The 14,344-nt window shown below is 43.8% G+C and overlaps 1 long non-coding RNA gene across 1 annotated transcript in view; it reads right to left on the minus strand.

Moving 5' to 3' along the window:
• Window positions 1-2,492, minus strand: part of LOC144683762 (uncharacterized) — a 1,025,508-nt gene extending 1,023,016 nt beyond the window's left edge. The window contains exon 1 of the long non-coding RNA XR_013577332.1: window positions 2,434-2,492. This is a non-coding gene — a long non-coding RNA (uncharacterized LOC144683762). The remainder of the gene's footprint in view (window positions 1-2,433) is intronic.
• Window positions 2,493-14,344: the final 11,852 nt, after the last annotated feature.

A 14,344-nucleotide genomic window follows, 5' to 3' on the forward strand; every position in this document is an offset into this window, starting at 1 on the left:
GCATGGAGTATAGTTAATAAAATTGGGGAGTTACAAGCACAGATTGCCTTGTGGGATTATGATGTTGCGACGATAATGGAGACTTGGTTTAAGGAAGGGCAGATCTGGGTGTTAAATATTCCTGACTACAAGGTGTTCAGAAAAGATAGGAAAGGGAAAAGAGGAGGAGGGGTGGCATTTTTGGTTAAGGAGAGTGTTGCAGTACTGGAGAAAGAGGATGTGTCAGAGGATTCAAGGACAGAATTGATTTGGCTAGAGCTAAGGAATAAGAAGGGTGCAATTACATTGCTCGGTGTAATATATAGACCACCAGATAGTGGGAAAGAGGTAGAGGAACAGAGAGGTGTAAACATCGTGGGGAAGAATTTTCTCTCTGTCGAGCAGGCCGGTCGGGAGGGGGTCACGGTTGGGCACGGAGCAGATTGCTGCCCCCGATCGGCTGCACACTGCCATTTTATGTGGGCGGGCCAATTAAGGCCCGCCCAGCATGATGTGAGCCTGGTAGCGCTCAGCGCTACCTGTGCAGACGGGGGGAGGAGGAAGAGTCGGGACCTGCGATTTTTTGCGCATGCGCACGAAAGAGCGCAGAAATCTCCTTCAGGCATGGAACTGCCTCAGGGAGATTAAGTTCAGTTTTAAAGTTTGAAAAAAAGAAAGAATAAAATTATTCAGACATGTCCCCTCATGTGACAGTGTCACATGAGCTGGGACATGTTTATGAATTGTCAGAAAAAATTTTATTCATTTAATAAAACCTTCATGAAATCTCATCCCGCCCGTGGATGAGGTTTCATGCAAAATATGAAGGCTGCTTGGGCTCTTCGCCTGCCTGTCAAGCTTAAGGTTGGACGGGCAGCCCTGTCAATTGCCTAAATTGGTTCATTAATGGTCTTAACAGCCCTTTGACAGTTCGGCGGCCGCATGCCCGACGTCACCGCGTGTCATTTTACGCGTCACGTGCAGGGCCCACCCCCACACGCCGAAGCAAAAATTCTGCCCATAGTCTAGTTATAATGAGGGACTTTAATTACCTATATATGGACTGGGATAGTGGTAGCATAAGGGACAGTGAGGGACAAGCATTCCTAGATTGTGTTCAGGAGAATTTCCTACAGCAGCATGTATCCAATCCAACAAGAAAGGAGGTACTGCTAGACCTGGTTCTTGGGAATGAGGTGGGCCAAGTAGATCAAGTGACATTGGGGGAACATTTAGGGGACTGTGATCATTGTATCATAAGCTTTAGAATGATGGTGGAAAATGACATTGGTCAGTCCAGAGTAAGAATAATCAACTGGCAGAGAATGGACATCAATGGGGCAAGAACAGAGCTGGGCAGGATGGACTGGAACCAAAACAATAGCTGAACAATGGGCTACCTTCAAAGAGGAGATGGTTTGGGCACAGTCAAGGCATGTTCCCTCTTATGGGAAGGGTGGGACAAACAAATCCGGACCTCCCTGGATGACAAAGGAGATAGAAATTAAGTTAAAGAAGAAAAAGAGTGCTTACAACAGGTGTCGGGTAGCAAATACAATTGAGAACCAAGCTGAATACAGAAGGTTCAGAAGGGATATGAAAAAGCAAATACAAGAAGCAAAAAGGGATTATGAAAAAAGACTAGCAGTTAACAGAAAAGGAAATCCCAAAGTACATGAGTAGTAAAAGGATGGTAAAAGGAGGAGTAGGGCCGATTAGGGACCAAAAAGGGGATTTACACATAGAGGCAAGAGGCGTGGCTGAGGTGTTAAATGAATATTTTGCATCTGTATTTACCTACGAGGCAGATGCTGCCCAGGCCATGGTGCCAGAGGAGGAAATTCAGTCTCTAGAAGGGTTTAAAATTGATAAGGAGGAGGTATTGGATAAGCTGTTGGTACTTAAAGTTGATAAGGCACCGGGACCGGATGAGATGCATCCAAGAATATTGAAGGAAGTGAGGGTGAAAATTGCAGAGGCACTAGCAATAATCTTTCAATGTTCACTGGATTCGGGGGAGGTGCTGGAGGACTGAAGAATTGCAAACATTACGCCATTGTTCAAGAAAGGTTGTAAAGATCTGCCCTGCAATTACAGACCAGTCAGTATAACTTCAGTGGTGGGGAAACGTCTAGAAACAATTATTTGGGATAGAATTAATAATCACATGGAAAAATGTGGATTGATTTGGAAGAGTCAGCATGGATTTGCTAAAGGAAAATTGTGCTAGCTAACTTGCTGGAGTATTTTGAAGAGGTAACAGAGGTGGTTGATGAGGGCAAGGCCATTGATGTGGTGTATATGGACTTCCAAAAGGCATTTGATTCAGTGCCACACAACAGACTTGTGAGGAAAGTTATAGGTCATGCAATAAAAGAGACAGTAGCAACTTGGATACAAAATTGGCCGAGGGATTGCAAACAGAGAGTAATGGTAAAACAAAAACAGAATTACCTGGAAAAACTCAGCAGGTCTGGCAGCATCGGCGGAGAAGAAAAGAGTTGACGTTTCGAGTCCTCATGACCCTTCATGGTAAATGGGTATTTTTCGAGCTGGAAGAAGAAGAAGGTTTGTGGTGGAATTCCCCAGGGACCCATGTTTTTCCTGATATATATAAGTGATCCAGATCTTGGTGTGCAGGGGGCAATTTCAAAGTTTGCGGACGACACAAAACTTGGGAGAATTGTAAACTGTGAGGAGGACAGTGTAGAACTTCAAAAGGACATTGATACATTTTTGGAGTGGGCAGATAGGTGGCAGATGAAGTTCACTGTGGAGAGGAGTGAGGTGATACACTTTGGTACAAAGAATATGGAGAGATAGTATAAAATAAAGGATACTGTTCTAAAGGGCATGCAGGAGCAGAGAGACCTGGGTATATATGTACAAAAGTCATTAAAGGTGGCAGGACAGGTAGAAAGAGTGGTTTCTAAAGCATACAGTATTCTAGGCTTCGTTAATAGGGGCATAGAGTATAAGAGCAGGGAGGTTATGATGAACTTATATAAGACACTGGTTAGACCTCAGCTGGAGTATTGTGCACAGTTCTGGATGCCACACTGATGTGAACGCATTGGAGAGAGTGCAGAACAGGCTTATGAGAATGGTTCCAGGGATGAGACACTTCTGTTATGAGGAAAGATTGGAGAAGTTGGGACTGTTTTCCTTGGAGAGGAGAAGGCTAAGAGGAGACTTGATAGAAGTTTTCAGAATCATGAGGGGTCTGGACAGAGTAGATAGGGAGAAACTGTTCCCACTCGTAAATGGATCGAGATCCAGATGGCATTGTTTTCAAATGTTTTGCAAAAGAAGCAAATGCGAGGTGAGAAAAAACTTTTTCACACAGCGAGTAGTTAGGGTCTGGAATGCACTGCCTGGAAGTATGGTGGAGGCAGGTTCAATTGAGGTATTCAAGAGGGCATTGGATGATAATTTAAATAGGAACAATGTGCAGGGTTACGGGGAGAAGGCAGGAGATTGGCACTAAGTAAAAATGATCAGAGAGCCGGTGCAGACACAATGGGCCAAATGCCCTCCTTCTACAATGCAACATTTCTATGGTTCTGTATGGTGTTAGTGCCACACAACATGATGGAGGGTATCCTCAATGTGAAGACGGGACTTTGTCTCCACAAGAACCATGACTGTGATGTTGTGATGAAGCAGATCAACCAGATGACAATCAAATGAGTTCTGTTACAAGTGGCTGATACACTCTGGCAGATTGCCACCCTGAAGTTGAAAATGACTCTCATAAGGTCTGAATCTTAACTTAAGATCAACGGCATACCTAAGTTGTGTGTAAATTGGCCAAATATGAGACAGTAGCCGACAAAGAGGTTGGCGTCAGTAGCAGGGGAATGAAGTTTGTGATGGATGTAAAAGACAATGGCTTTGGTATTCCCAATGTTGAGTTGGATAAAGTTTAGATTCATCCAAGAATGAATTTCAACAAGCAACTGATGGCACTGAGACAGTGGAGCAATCAAGGAAGATGCAGGAGGTGTAGAGCTGTATAGATGTACAAGTTGACACTGTGTCGATGGATGACGTTATTCAGTGGCAGAAGAGTAGGCAAAGCAGAGAAGGGGTCCAAGGATCAGTGGCAGCTGGTGGATTGTTTGACAGGTGAGGCACACGCCATAAATGTTTAACCAAGCCAGTTTGCTACCATGGCAATGAGTCCTTTGCAGATACTCATTGGGCAGAATTTTGCTGTCGGCGAGCAGGGATGGGTCCCGCTCGCCAACATGTGAAATGACGCGGGATGATGTCAGGTGGAACCCCCGGCGTCATCCCGCCCCATTTAAATTTTCAGGAAGGCGGGGGCGCAGCAAAATCAGCTGTGGGCCTGCCGACCTGTCAGGATCATTTAAACAATTAAAGGACCTGCCCGTCCAACCTTAAGGTTGGCGGGCAGGCCAGAAGCCCCGGCGGCAAATAGAGAAAACATGAAACCTTATCAACCGGCGGGATGAGGTTTCATGCAGGGTTTTAAAAAGTTTAATAATGTTAATCTGTAAATTATGAACATGTTCCATCTCATGTGACATTGTCACATGAGGGGGATATGTTAGGGAATTTTTTTTTTCTATTTTTAATCTTTTTCAAAGTGGAAGCGATCTCTCTGAGGCTGCACTTTGCCTCGGGGAGATGTGCGCTCTTTCATGTGCATGCGCGAAAGAGTGCACTCTCGCTTTTGGGGAATCCCCCCGCCTGCGCAGGGAGAGCATAGCGCTTCCCGCCGGACGTCACGCTGGGTGGGCCTTAATTGGCCCGCCCATGTAAAATGGCGGCGGGGCCCGCTTCTCCGGTGGGGATTGGCTCCCCGCCCGCCGGAGATTGGGTTGGGCCTGCCCGCCCGACAGGCGGAAAATTCTACCCATTGAGTTTTACTTTCTTGTCGATTGCAACCTTTTGTTATAAGAAGAATGAAAGGTAAAAAAGTAGTAAGTGATAAGCTGCCTTGCTTATCTTTTGAGTGTTTTCATAGAGGCAGGTCTTTTTTTAGGGCAACACTGAAAAGAATAAATTAAAGGAAAGGAATTACTTTGCCAAAGTGAATATTATCATAGAACCATAGAATCATAGAAAAGTTACGGCACAGAAAGAGGCCATTCAGCTCATCATGTCTGCGCCGGCCAAAAAATAAAAAATCTAGCTGTCCATTCTAACCCCAGCTTCCAGATGGGAGGAGGAAAATTTTAAATTGGTGGTGGAGGCAGAAACCCTCAACTCATTTAAAAGGTGCCTGGATTTGCACCTAATGTGCTGTAACTTGCCAGGCTATGGACCGGGTGCTGGAAGGTGGGGTTAGAATGGACAACTAGATTTTTTACTTTTTGGCCGGCGCAAACATGATGAGCTGAATGGCCTCTTTCTGTGCCATAACTTTTCTATGGTTCTATGATAATATTCACTTTGGCAAAGTAGTTCCTTTCCTTTAATTTATTCTTTTCAGTATTGCCCTAAAAATGGACCTACCTCTATGAAAACAATCAAAAGATAAGCAAGGCAGCCTATCAATAATATCAATAATAAGAGATTTGCTGATGCAAATTCTTACTGGGATGCACCAGTAAGTAAGGGAATGGAAAACACATCTTAGCCAAATTAAAAGGACACTCACACACTCTACAACCTCTCTAAGTGAGGCAGTGGCTCACTTTCTGCACCTCTGGCAAGGATGGGATGGATTGAGGAGGTGGAGCTGATAAAATACCACACATTCACAGAAAATGTCATTTATAACTTTGGTTAGGATCTTTTGTTACTGCAACAAGGGAGGAAACTGAATTAGAAGTATTCAAGCAGGAAATTACAGGAGAGATAGCTGTGGAGCTGTGAGGCAGTGACAAATTCAGGACCTTAGAGAGGAAAGGGAGGTTGGAGATGCAGCAGAAGTTGCCGATGACAGAACCGTGAAGTGTCCTTTGTTGGTAAAAAGATTTAGGAACCCATCAGTGTGGGGAGTGAGGCTTTGATTTTAGGTGACGGTGTGAAATGGGTGATATTGGATCATCTGCCCATCATATAGCTTTGCAGGTTTTTGAAAATTCAGAGAGACAAGGAATGGATGGTTGAATCAATATCATCTGTTTCACACTATCAGACATAGTTAAAATTACCCCTACCTGCTCCTGTCACAAGGCATTTAAATTTACCTTTGTGTTTTGCTGATTTTCCTCTTCAGTGATACACAGAGAGGAAAACATTGGTTTCCTGCTAACTAACAGTTTGAATATTACCTCATTTCCAGGGAAAAAACATATTATTGATAATTCTGCATCAACTTAATGTTGCCAATCGAGCTCACCTCGAAACATTTTTGAAATTATTGTTCAGCCTGTCCCTCTCTAGAGCGGAAAAGGAAGGCCTGTCAAATGTGCCTACATTGGTGTAATTGTATAATTTGTTGATGTTAATATGCACTGGTACTGTGCCTTGTTCAGTTGAGTCACTCCTAATGATGGAGCCATAGACTTGCAGTTGCCAAGTAAACTGCTGCAGTCTCATTATCATATGTTATTTGGAAACATTAATTTTCAGCTGAAAGTAGACTATAAATCACTTCATTTGCACCCAAAATCATGAGTAGCTGTATGTATTTACTCCCTCTTACTCCCCAGTGGCAAATGAGGGATAATTTGTACTACCATTTAAAAATGTAAGCAAAGCAAATACAGTCACACATGTGATTTACTGAATAGGTAGTTGCTAAATTCTGACCTATTTTGTTACGTTATACTGTGGGGTTTATTTTCATCTCACTACTGCTCCAATTGCACCCAAAAGATAGTACTGGGGCCTAAATTACACAAGAACATGAACCACTTTCATACCCCTGAAGTTCGCCCAATCAGAATTCATAGGTAAAATGATGCAGGTATGATCCCAGTGCCATTTTGTCTCAACATTCATTACTACCACAAGTCTCACATTACCCCGAAACATTGGGTAAAACAAGGCAAGAGGCAGCCATTTCCTGTAGTATTCAAAGTGATCCTCCCCTGCTCTGCGATAAAATGTTTCAAGGCTTTGGGAGACATTTTGCTTGTTTGAATTTTTTTGCTACTTTGACAATTTTAAAATGCTTGTAGCGGCAGTTTAACCTTCTTCACGTGATCTCACTGCCTTCAAGAATCACAAGGACTTCTACTCCATTAATATGCAACCATAGTGTATGACGTAAGATATATAGCAGTATATCAAGCAGGTTGCCTCTTTTTGACAGCTGACACAATGCTTTTATTTTACACTGATCCTCCATCCCTTAACTCTTTTTCTCTGGATGGCTACTTTAGGACAATGGCTCTTTCCTGCACTCTTCTTTGTGAATCTTCTCAGGAACCTATGTTTGGCAGTCAAACTGTCCTGTAGTGATCTCCATGACTCAAGTAGAGCCTTCATTAAGGAATCCAGAAGCAACAATTCTGCTGTTAGGCCAGGTCCAGTCACTTCCAGCAAGACAGCCAAGAATATATGATAGTGGTTTGCTATATTTTGCATAACCCATGGAGCCACAACTGAATGAAGACCATCAGCATAATGTATTACTGGATTCCTCAATTCTGCATTTTTGTCTTTTTCAGCAGAGGTAAGATGCAAACTGTCAGTTCATTGAGTTGTTTCTTGGGGGATCCTTCCCACCAGCCCCTGCTCCTGCTCATGTGCTTGATAAATCACACTGCAAATCCCTCTACCTCATTGTCACCTGGGTGTAAGTTTACGTGTATTGCAGAACCGGTTCATTATGCTAAGTGTGTACATGAACGAGTAAGTAGAAAGAGAAAAGAACAGGAAGATGCTCAAACAGCTTAATATGTGTGTGGCCTCCAATCTCACCACCTCCAATGCTGGTTACCTTCTCTCTGTGACTGATGTCAATGGGTGCTTCCTCCATTGATGTTAAAAATTGTACTCTAGTGGGATCTCCTCCTGTTCTTGAAGTCCTCCTCCAGTTGATTGCTATCTTGTCCTGAAGAAAGAGTGGAAGTGATTATTGTGTGCCCTGTTGAAGGAGTTTGAAGATCCATGTGACCAGCTTACGTTGTGTGCATACTGAGAAGAAGAAACAATGGGGTGAATTTTATGGCACCCCGCTGGTGTATTTGAAGGTTGCGGTGTCTCATAAAATAGAACGGGTGGCCTGCCTGCCTGCCGCCTTCCTTCCCATCCCTGACCCCACCCATATTATGGTGGGCAGTAAGGCATCAGGCAGCCTAAGCAGCCTACTATGTCTATTGAGGTCCTTAAGTAGCCAGTTAATGACCACTTAAGGGTCTCATTCCCCCTCTGCTGCAATAATATGTATGCCAGGGGAAGGCAGAAGGAAGGCAGTTACCCTGGCAGCTTTCATTGAGTGTGCTGCTGTTGGGCAGAGAGGGGTACCTCCTTTCATTGGACTCTGTGCTCATCGGATGCCCCCCCAACCAAGATTGTACCCTTTCCACTTTAAGCTCCCCCCTAGTCTCTAACCCCCTCCCTCAACTCGCTGGGGTTTGCTAGACAGGCCAGGCCAAAATTCTTGGACTTTCCTGAAGTCTGGGATCCATCAGTCTACTTCTGAAGGAACTGCCTGTAGTCCCAGCAGTGACCACTACTGGGTCCTGGAACTTCTGGGACTACACAGCTGCTGGTCAATCTGACTGGCTGGCAGCTCTCTGGGGCGGGACTTCCTCCCAGATAGGGGTGGACGTCTCATTCTAAATTAGTTAAGGCTGCCTCCACCCGATTACTGCAGGGCAGCTGGGTTTTGGGTGGGCTGCCCATGAACTTTTCAGTTGGGGGAAGCAAGGAATATGGCCCCAGTAAAATCCAGCCCAACAAAGTGTGACCAAGAGGGGGAAGAAATGAGTCAGAACAAGTGTTGTGTATGCCAGTGCAGGCAGAAAGAGATGTAGTGAAATGTCCCATTCTGATTGAAAGAGGGGTTGGGTGCCAGTGGAGGGCTGGCCTAAAGTTAAGTTTGCAGGACTACATAGAGAGTAGGAGAGATGTTAAAAATAGTCATTGGAACATAAAAAATAGGAGCTGGTGTAGGCGTTCATCCTTTTAAGACTACCCTATTAATAAAACCATGGCAGATCACCTACCTCAATTCCATCTTCCCTCACTATCCCCATGCTTGTGCATTTGTAACTTAAGAAGTGGTCAAAGTAAGAATAACAAGTATAATTAATTAGATGACTTTCACTACACTAATGTAATTGATTATACAGCTGAATCCGAGTAAACTGTAGCTGGTTTGCCAAGAGTTTTATGCTTGGATTGGGATCTCCATGTTCTACAGATTCAAGAAGTATCACATTTAATCAATAATTTAATCAATTCAATTTAAATGAAAATAGCAAAATTAAACCTACTATATAATTAGAAATCTTGTATCTAGTATGTGCCCATCAGATTCAAAGGGCTGGTTTTAACCCTTCACACCTGGCAGAATTTGGGGAAGTGGTTAAAATGAAGTTCATGTGCTTCCTACTGAGTTGCTGATGTGTTCCCATTTTCTGTTGCCATTTTAATCACACATTATTTGATTTCAGGAAACATGTCCATCGCGTGCAGTCAGGAGCCTCATGTATATGTGTAAATTGGGGTCCTATGATGCAAGTATGCCCACATAATTCACTGTGCGCTTAGAAGGTGCTGCAAAAATATTGTGATGCAGTGGGCATCACACTGGCACTGAAATTCATACATGACATTGCCCAATTGTGTAGTAGGCAGAATGTCTTTTTGGACTGATGCCAGCATCCTGTTGGTGAAAAATACCACTCTTGTAGCCACTGCAACAGGCTTAATAGGGCTTTAGCATTCCTTGCATTATTTACCCCTTGAGTACTTTGTAAGTTTTGTTAATGGAACCACATTATGAAAGCACCTAAATAGTAATATATGTGGGCAACAAATACATAAATGTAGCTTCAGATACTACTCATCTTAATAAAATAATACAGCCTAGAAATCTGATGATGCTGCGCCCAATTTACTATGAGTAAATGAATGCAAGACCATCAAATATGGTGGACAGTATGGGCATGGACATTCCATAAGCCCTTTACATATGCACATAAGGAAATCAATGTCTGTTTTTTGCCCCTTTGTTTTGCTCTACATGCAGCCAGCACCAGTAAAATGTGGCCTACAATGGGAAGACGTGCTTCTCCTGGCTCCTCTACAGTTCCAAGGGCCGTTGTCACATCATGCACAATCCCCTTCTGGTCACCTTTCCCCCATTCTGTCTCCTGATTGCTGCCTCCTCCATCTCCAGATCGTTGCCTCTTCCTCTTGTGAATGTTACTGCCTTTCTCTCCTGATCTCTTACTTATCCATCTCCCAGTCACAGTCATCTCCCTTTCCTATTCCCTGCCCCTCCCTATCCCAATCACTGACTGTCTCTCTCCTATTCATTGCCCCCTTCCATATCCCGATCACTGTCCCTCTCTCTCCTTTTCATTGTCTCCTCCCTATCCCAATCACTTCCCTTCCTTCTCCTGATCGCTTACCCCTCCTTCTCCTATTCACTGCCCACTCTTTTTCAATTGCTGCTGATTATTGCCATCTCTTCCAGTCACCCCTTCAGGTGTTTGTATCTTGCCACTCTAATGTAAATGAAACGTGAGGCCCAATATTGGATGGGCCTTGGGTCTATCTGTTCTGGCACAGGGAAAGTGCCCCACATCCAGTTGCTACTGATTGGCAGACCAATTTCTCAGATGACATATCTTAAGTTTTTTATTACTTCATATTTTATAAGCTATAAGCTGCCAGACAGTCTTTGCATCCTATCTACATTAAATTAACATGCAAGTATAGAATAATTGGAACTGATTTATTTTAAAATTCGATCCATAGTTGCAGGTGTAAGTAATGCCCAAAACTTAATGCAGGTTACTCCCCGGAAATAATTGTGCCCTGGAATAAACCAAATTTCGAAATAACATTTGAAATCAGTATATATGAGGATGGATGATACATGGAGCATCAAATACTCCAATTAACGTAGAAGGCTTGAAATGTGATGCCTCATTCCCGATGAGTCATATCTTTAATGACCAGATTACGAAATATAAATAACTCAATTTCTCATTTCTTCCTATCTTGACTCTGTTCTCTTTCAGCTTGTCCAGTCTCTTCCCACCTACATCCATGATTCCTCTGACACCCTACATCGTATCAACAATTTCCATTTCCCTGGCCCTAACCGCCTCCTCTTCACCAAGGATGTCCAATCCCTCTACACCTCCATCCTCCACCAGGATGGTCTGAGGGGTCTCCGCTTCTTCCTTGAACAGAGGCCCGAGCAATCACCATCCTCCACCACTCTCCTCCGCCTGGCTGAATGTGTTCTCTCACTGAACAATTTCTCCTTGAATTTGTCTCACTTCCTCCAAATAAAATATGTGACTATGGGTACCTGCATGGGTCCCAGTTTTGCCTGTCTCTTTATGGGGTATGTGGAACATTCCTTGTTCCAGTCCTACTCAGGCCCCCTCCCACAACACTTTTCAGTACATCGATATCTGTTTCAGTGCAGCTTCATGCTCTCGTTTGGACCTGGAAAAATGTATCAATTTTGCTTCCAATTTCTACCCCTCTATCACCTCCACATAGTCCATCTCCGACAGTTCCCTTCCCTTCCCTTCCTTGACCTCTCTGTCTCCATCTCTGGTGATAGACTGTCCACCAATATTCATTACAAGCCCACCGACTCCCAAAGTTACCTTGATTACAGCTCCTCACACCGTGCTTCCTGTAAGGACTCCATCCCACTCTCTCAGTTCCTTCGCCTCCATTGCATCTGTTCCAATGATGGCACTTTCCAAAACGGCGCTTCTGACATGTCTTCCTTCGTCCTTAACTGAGGTTTCCCACCACTGTGGTTGACAAGACCCTCAACTGTGTCTGACCCATCTCCTATGGCTCTGTCCTCACACCTTTCCCACCTCCCCAGAACCCATGATAGGGCCCCCCTTGTCCTCACTTTCCAACTCACCAGCCTCCGCATTCAAAAGATCATCCTCCACCGTTTCCGCCAACTACAGCATGATGCTACCACCAAACACATCTTCTCCTCACACACCCCCGCCCCTGTCAGCATTCCATAGGGGCCATTCCCTCCGGGACACCCTGGTCCACTCTTCCATCATCCCCAACACCTCATCCCCTTCCCACAGCATGTTCCCATGCAATCACAGAAGTTGTAACACCTGCCCCTTTACCTCCTCCATCCTCATGGTCCAAGGCCCCAAACACTCCTTTCAGGTGAAGCAGCACTTCACTTGCACTTCCCTCAATTTGGTCTATTGCATTCACTGCTCCCAATGTGGTCTCCTCTACATTGGGGAGACTAAATGCAGACTGTGTGACCGCTTTGCAGAACACTCTGGTCTGTCCATAAGCATGACCCAGACTTTCCTGTCGCTCACCATTTCAGCACACCATCCTGCTCTCATGCCCACATGTCCATCCTTGACCTGCTGCAATATTCCAGTGAAGCCCAACACAAATTGGAGAAACAGCACCTCATCTCCTGATTAGGCACTTTACAGCCTCTGGACTTAACATTGAGTTCAATAACTTAAGACAATGAACTCTCTCCTCTAACCTCACCCCATTTTTAATTCCCTTTTTTCTACAATCATTTAAATTTTTTGTTCACTTATTTTTATTTTTGTTCATTTATCCATGGTTTTATCCCCTTTTTTAATCCCCCTCCTATCCCATTTTCTACCCTTCTTTTCCCCACCACCATCCCCTCCCCCAATCCCATCCCCAAAAGGGCCATCTGTTACTTGTTCCATGTTGTTCTTTCACACAATGTTACCCTTGTTCTGCTTTCTTACCTTTATGCCACTATCAGCACCATATTTAGCCCTTACCACTACCATTAACACTCCCTTTGTCCTTTAGTTCATGACACCTTTGTCAAATCCCTCCTTTGTCCCCATCTATTGCTGGCCTTCTATCCAGCTTCACCTGTTCTACCCCTCTTAAACGGTGTAAATTTCATCACATTTCCACTTCTCTTCAGCTCTGAAGAAGGGTCATATGGACTTGAAATGTCAACTCAGTTTCTCTCTCCACAGATGCTGCCAGACCTGCTGAGTTTTTCCAGCATTTTCTGTTTTTTGTTTCAGATTTCCAGCGTCCGCAGTATCTTGCTTTTATGTTATATGAATAATTCCATTATCACTATTTATAAAAGTCAAAAACTCTCCAACAGGTCTTCAATCATGTATCATTATGTATCATCCAGCTCAGATATCTTTTAATTATGCTTTTTCTGTTGCTTGAAACAACTGTATGCTATAATTGTTCTGTCAGTTGCTCCATCACATCACAAGACAATTCTAGGATGTTTAGCAAAGCTGCATAAAAAATGCTTCAGTTCAGTCAGCTTCTCTTCATAATTTTCAGCCTGCAAGGGAACTAAAGTATTTTGGCAAGCAAAAGATATGATTTACATCAGCATAACAAGCAAAAGTTACATAATGCAAATCTGCATCCTTTAAAACAGGTCAGTACTACAGATGTGCAGGAGGTATTGTGGCACAATGGGTAGTGTCCCTGCTTCTGGGCCAGAAGCTCCTAGTTCGAGTCCTGCCCTAGGACTTGATAGCCAAAGGAAGGTACTTTTATAATATAGCCAAACAGGTTGATTATCAACCTGCCAAAATGACAGATGGCAAGAGTGGGAGTGCTTTCTGGTCAGCCAAGTGATGGAAAGAAAGTTGGAGCCTCTACCATCACTATCCACAGCTCCAGACTACAACATGCATGTAAAAGTGCTTTTGCCACAGCAACTTGGATTCGCTGAGTGAATGAGAATACACTACCATCAATATAGAAACACAAAGAAGGACATACACTATTTTTTCCCTTCAGGAAGCCTGCCTGTTTGGTGTATTGTTATTATCTTTGAATATTGTCTTTTGAAACTGCTACTTTTCCATCATCTTAGTACCTAGCCTTGTGTTCTAGAAATACTCTGCAGGCCTGGCAGTATCTGAGGAGAGAAAAATAGAGTTAACATTTCAGGTCATAACATTTCATCAATGTTAACTCTTACTCTTTCCACAGATAGGTCAATCACTCTGAGAGTAAGAAAACACTCACCTCTTACATAGAAACAAACTGATCACAGGCAGAAAAAGGGAAACCCATAGGGCAAGATTTTCAGGTTGTCAGGCAGGCGCAGTGGGTGCGTCCAGGAGCAGCTGGGAAATGGTCCACCACCTGTGATTTTATGCTGGCTGGCCTATTAAAAATATATATTTTTAAATTAATGTCAGAAACCTCATCCCACCCGTGGATGAGGTTTCCTCGAAAATGCAAAGGTCATCTGGCCAATTTGCCCATC

This window comes from Cetorhinus maximus, chromosome 1, assembly GCF_964194155.1.
Source record: "Cetorhinus maximus chromosome 1, sCetMax3.hap1.1, whole genome shotgun sequence".
Taxonomy (NCBI): domain Eukaryota; kingdom Metazoa; phylum Chordata; class Chondrichthyes; order Lamniformes; family Cetorhinidae; genus Cetorhinus; species Cetorhinus maximus.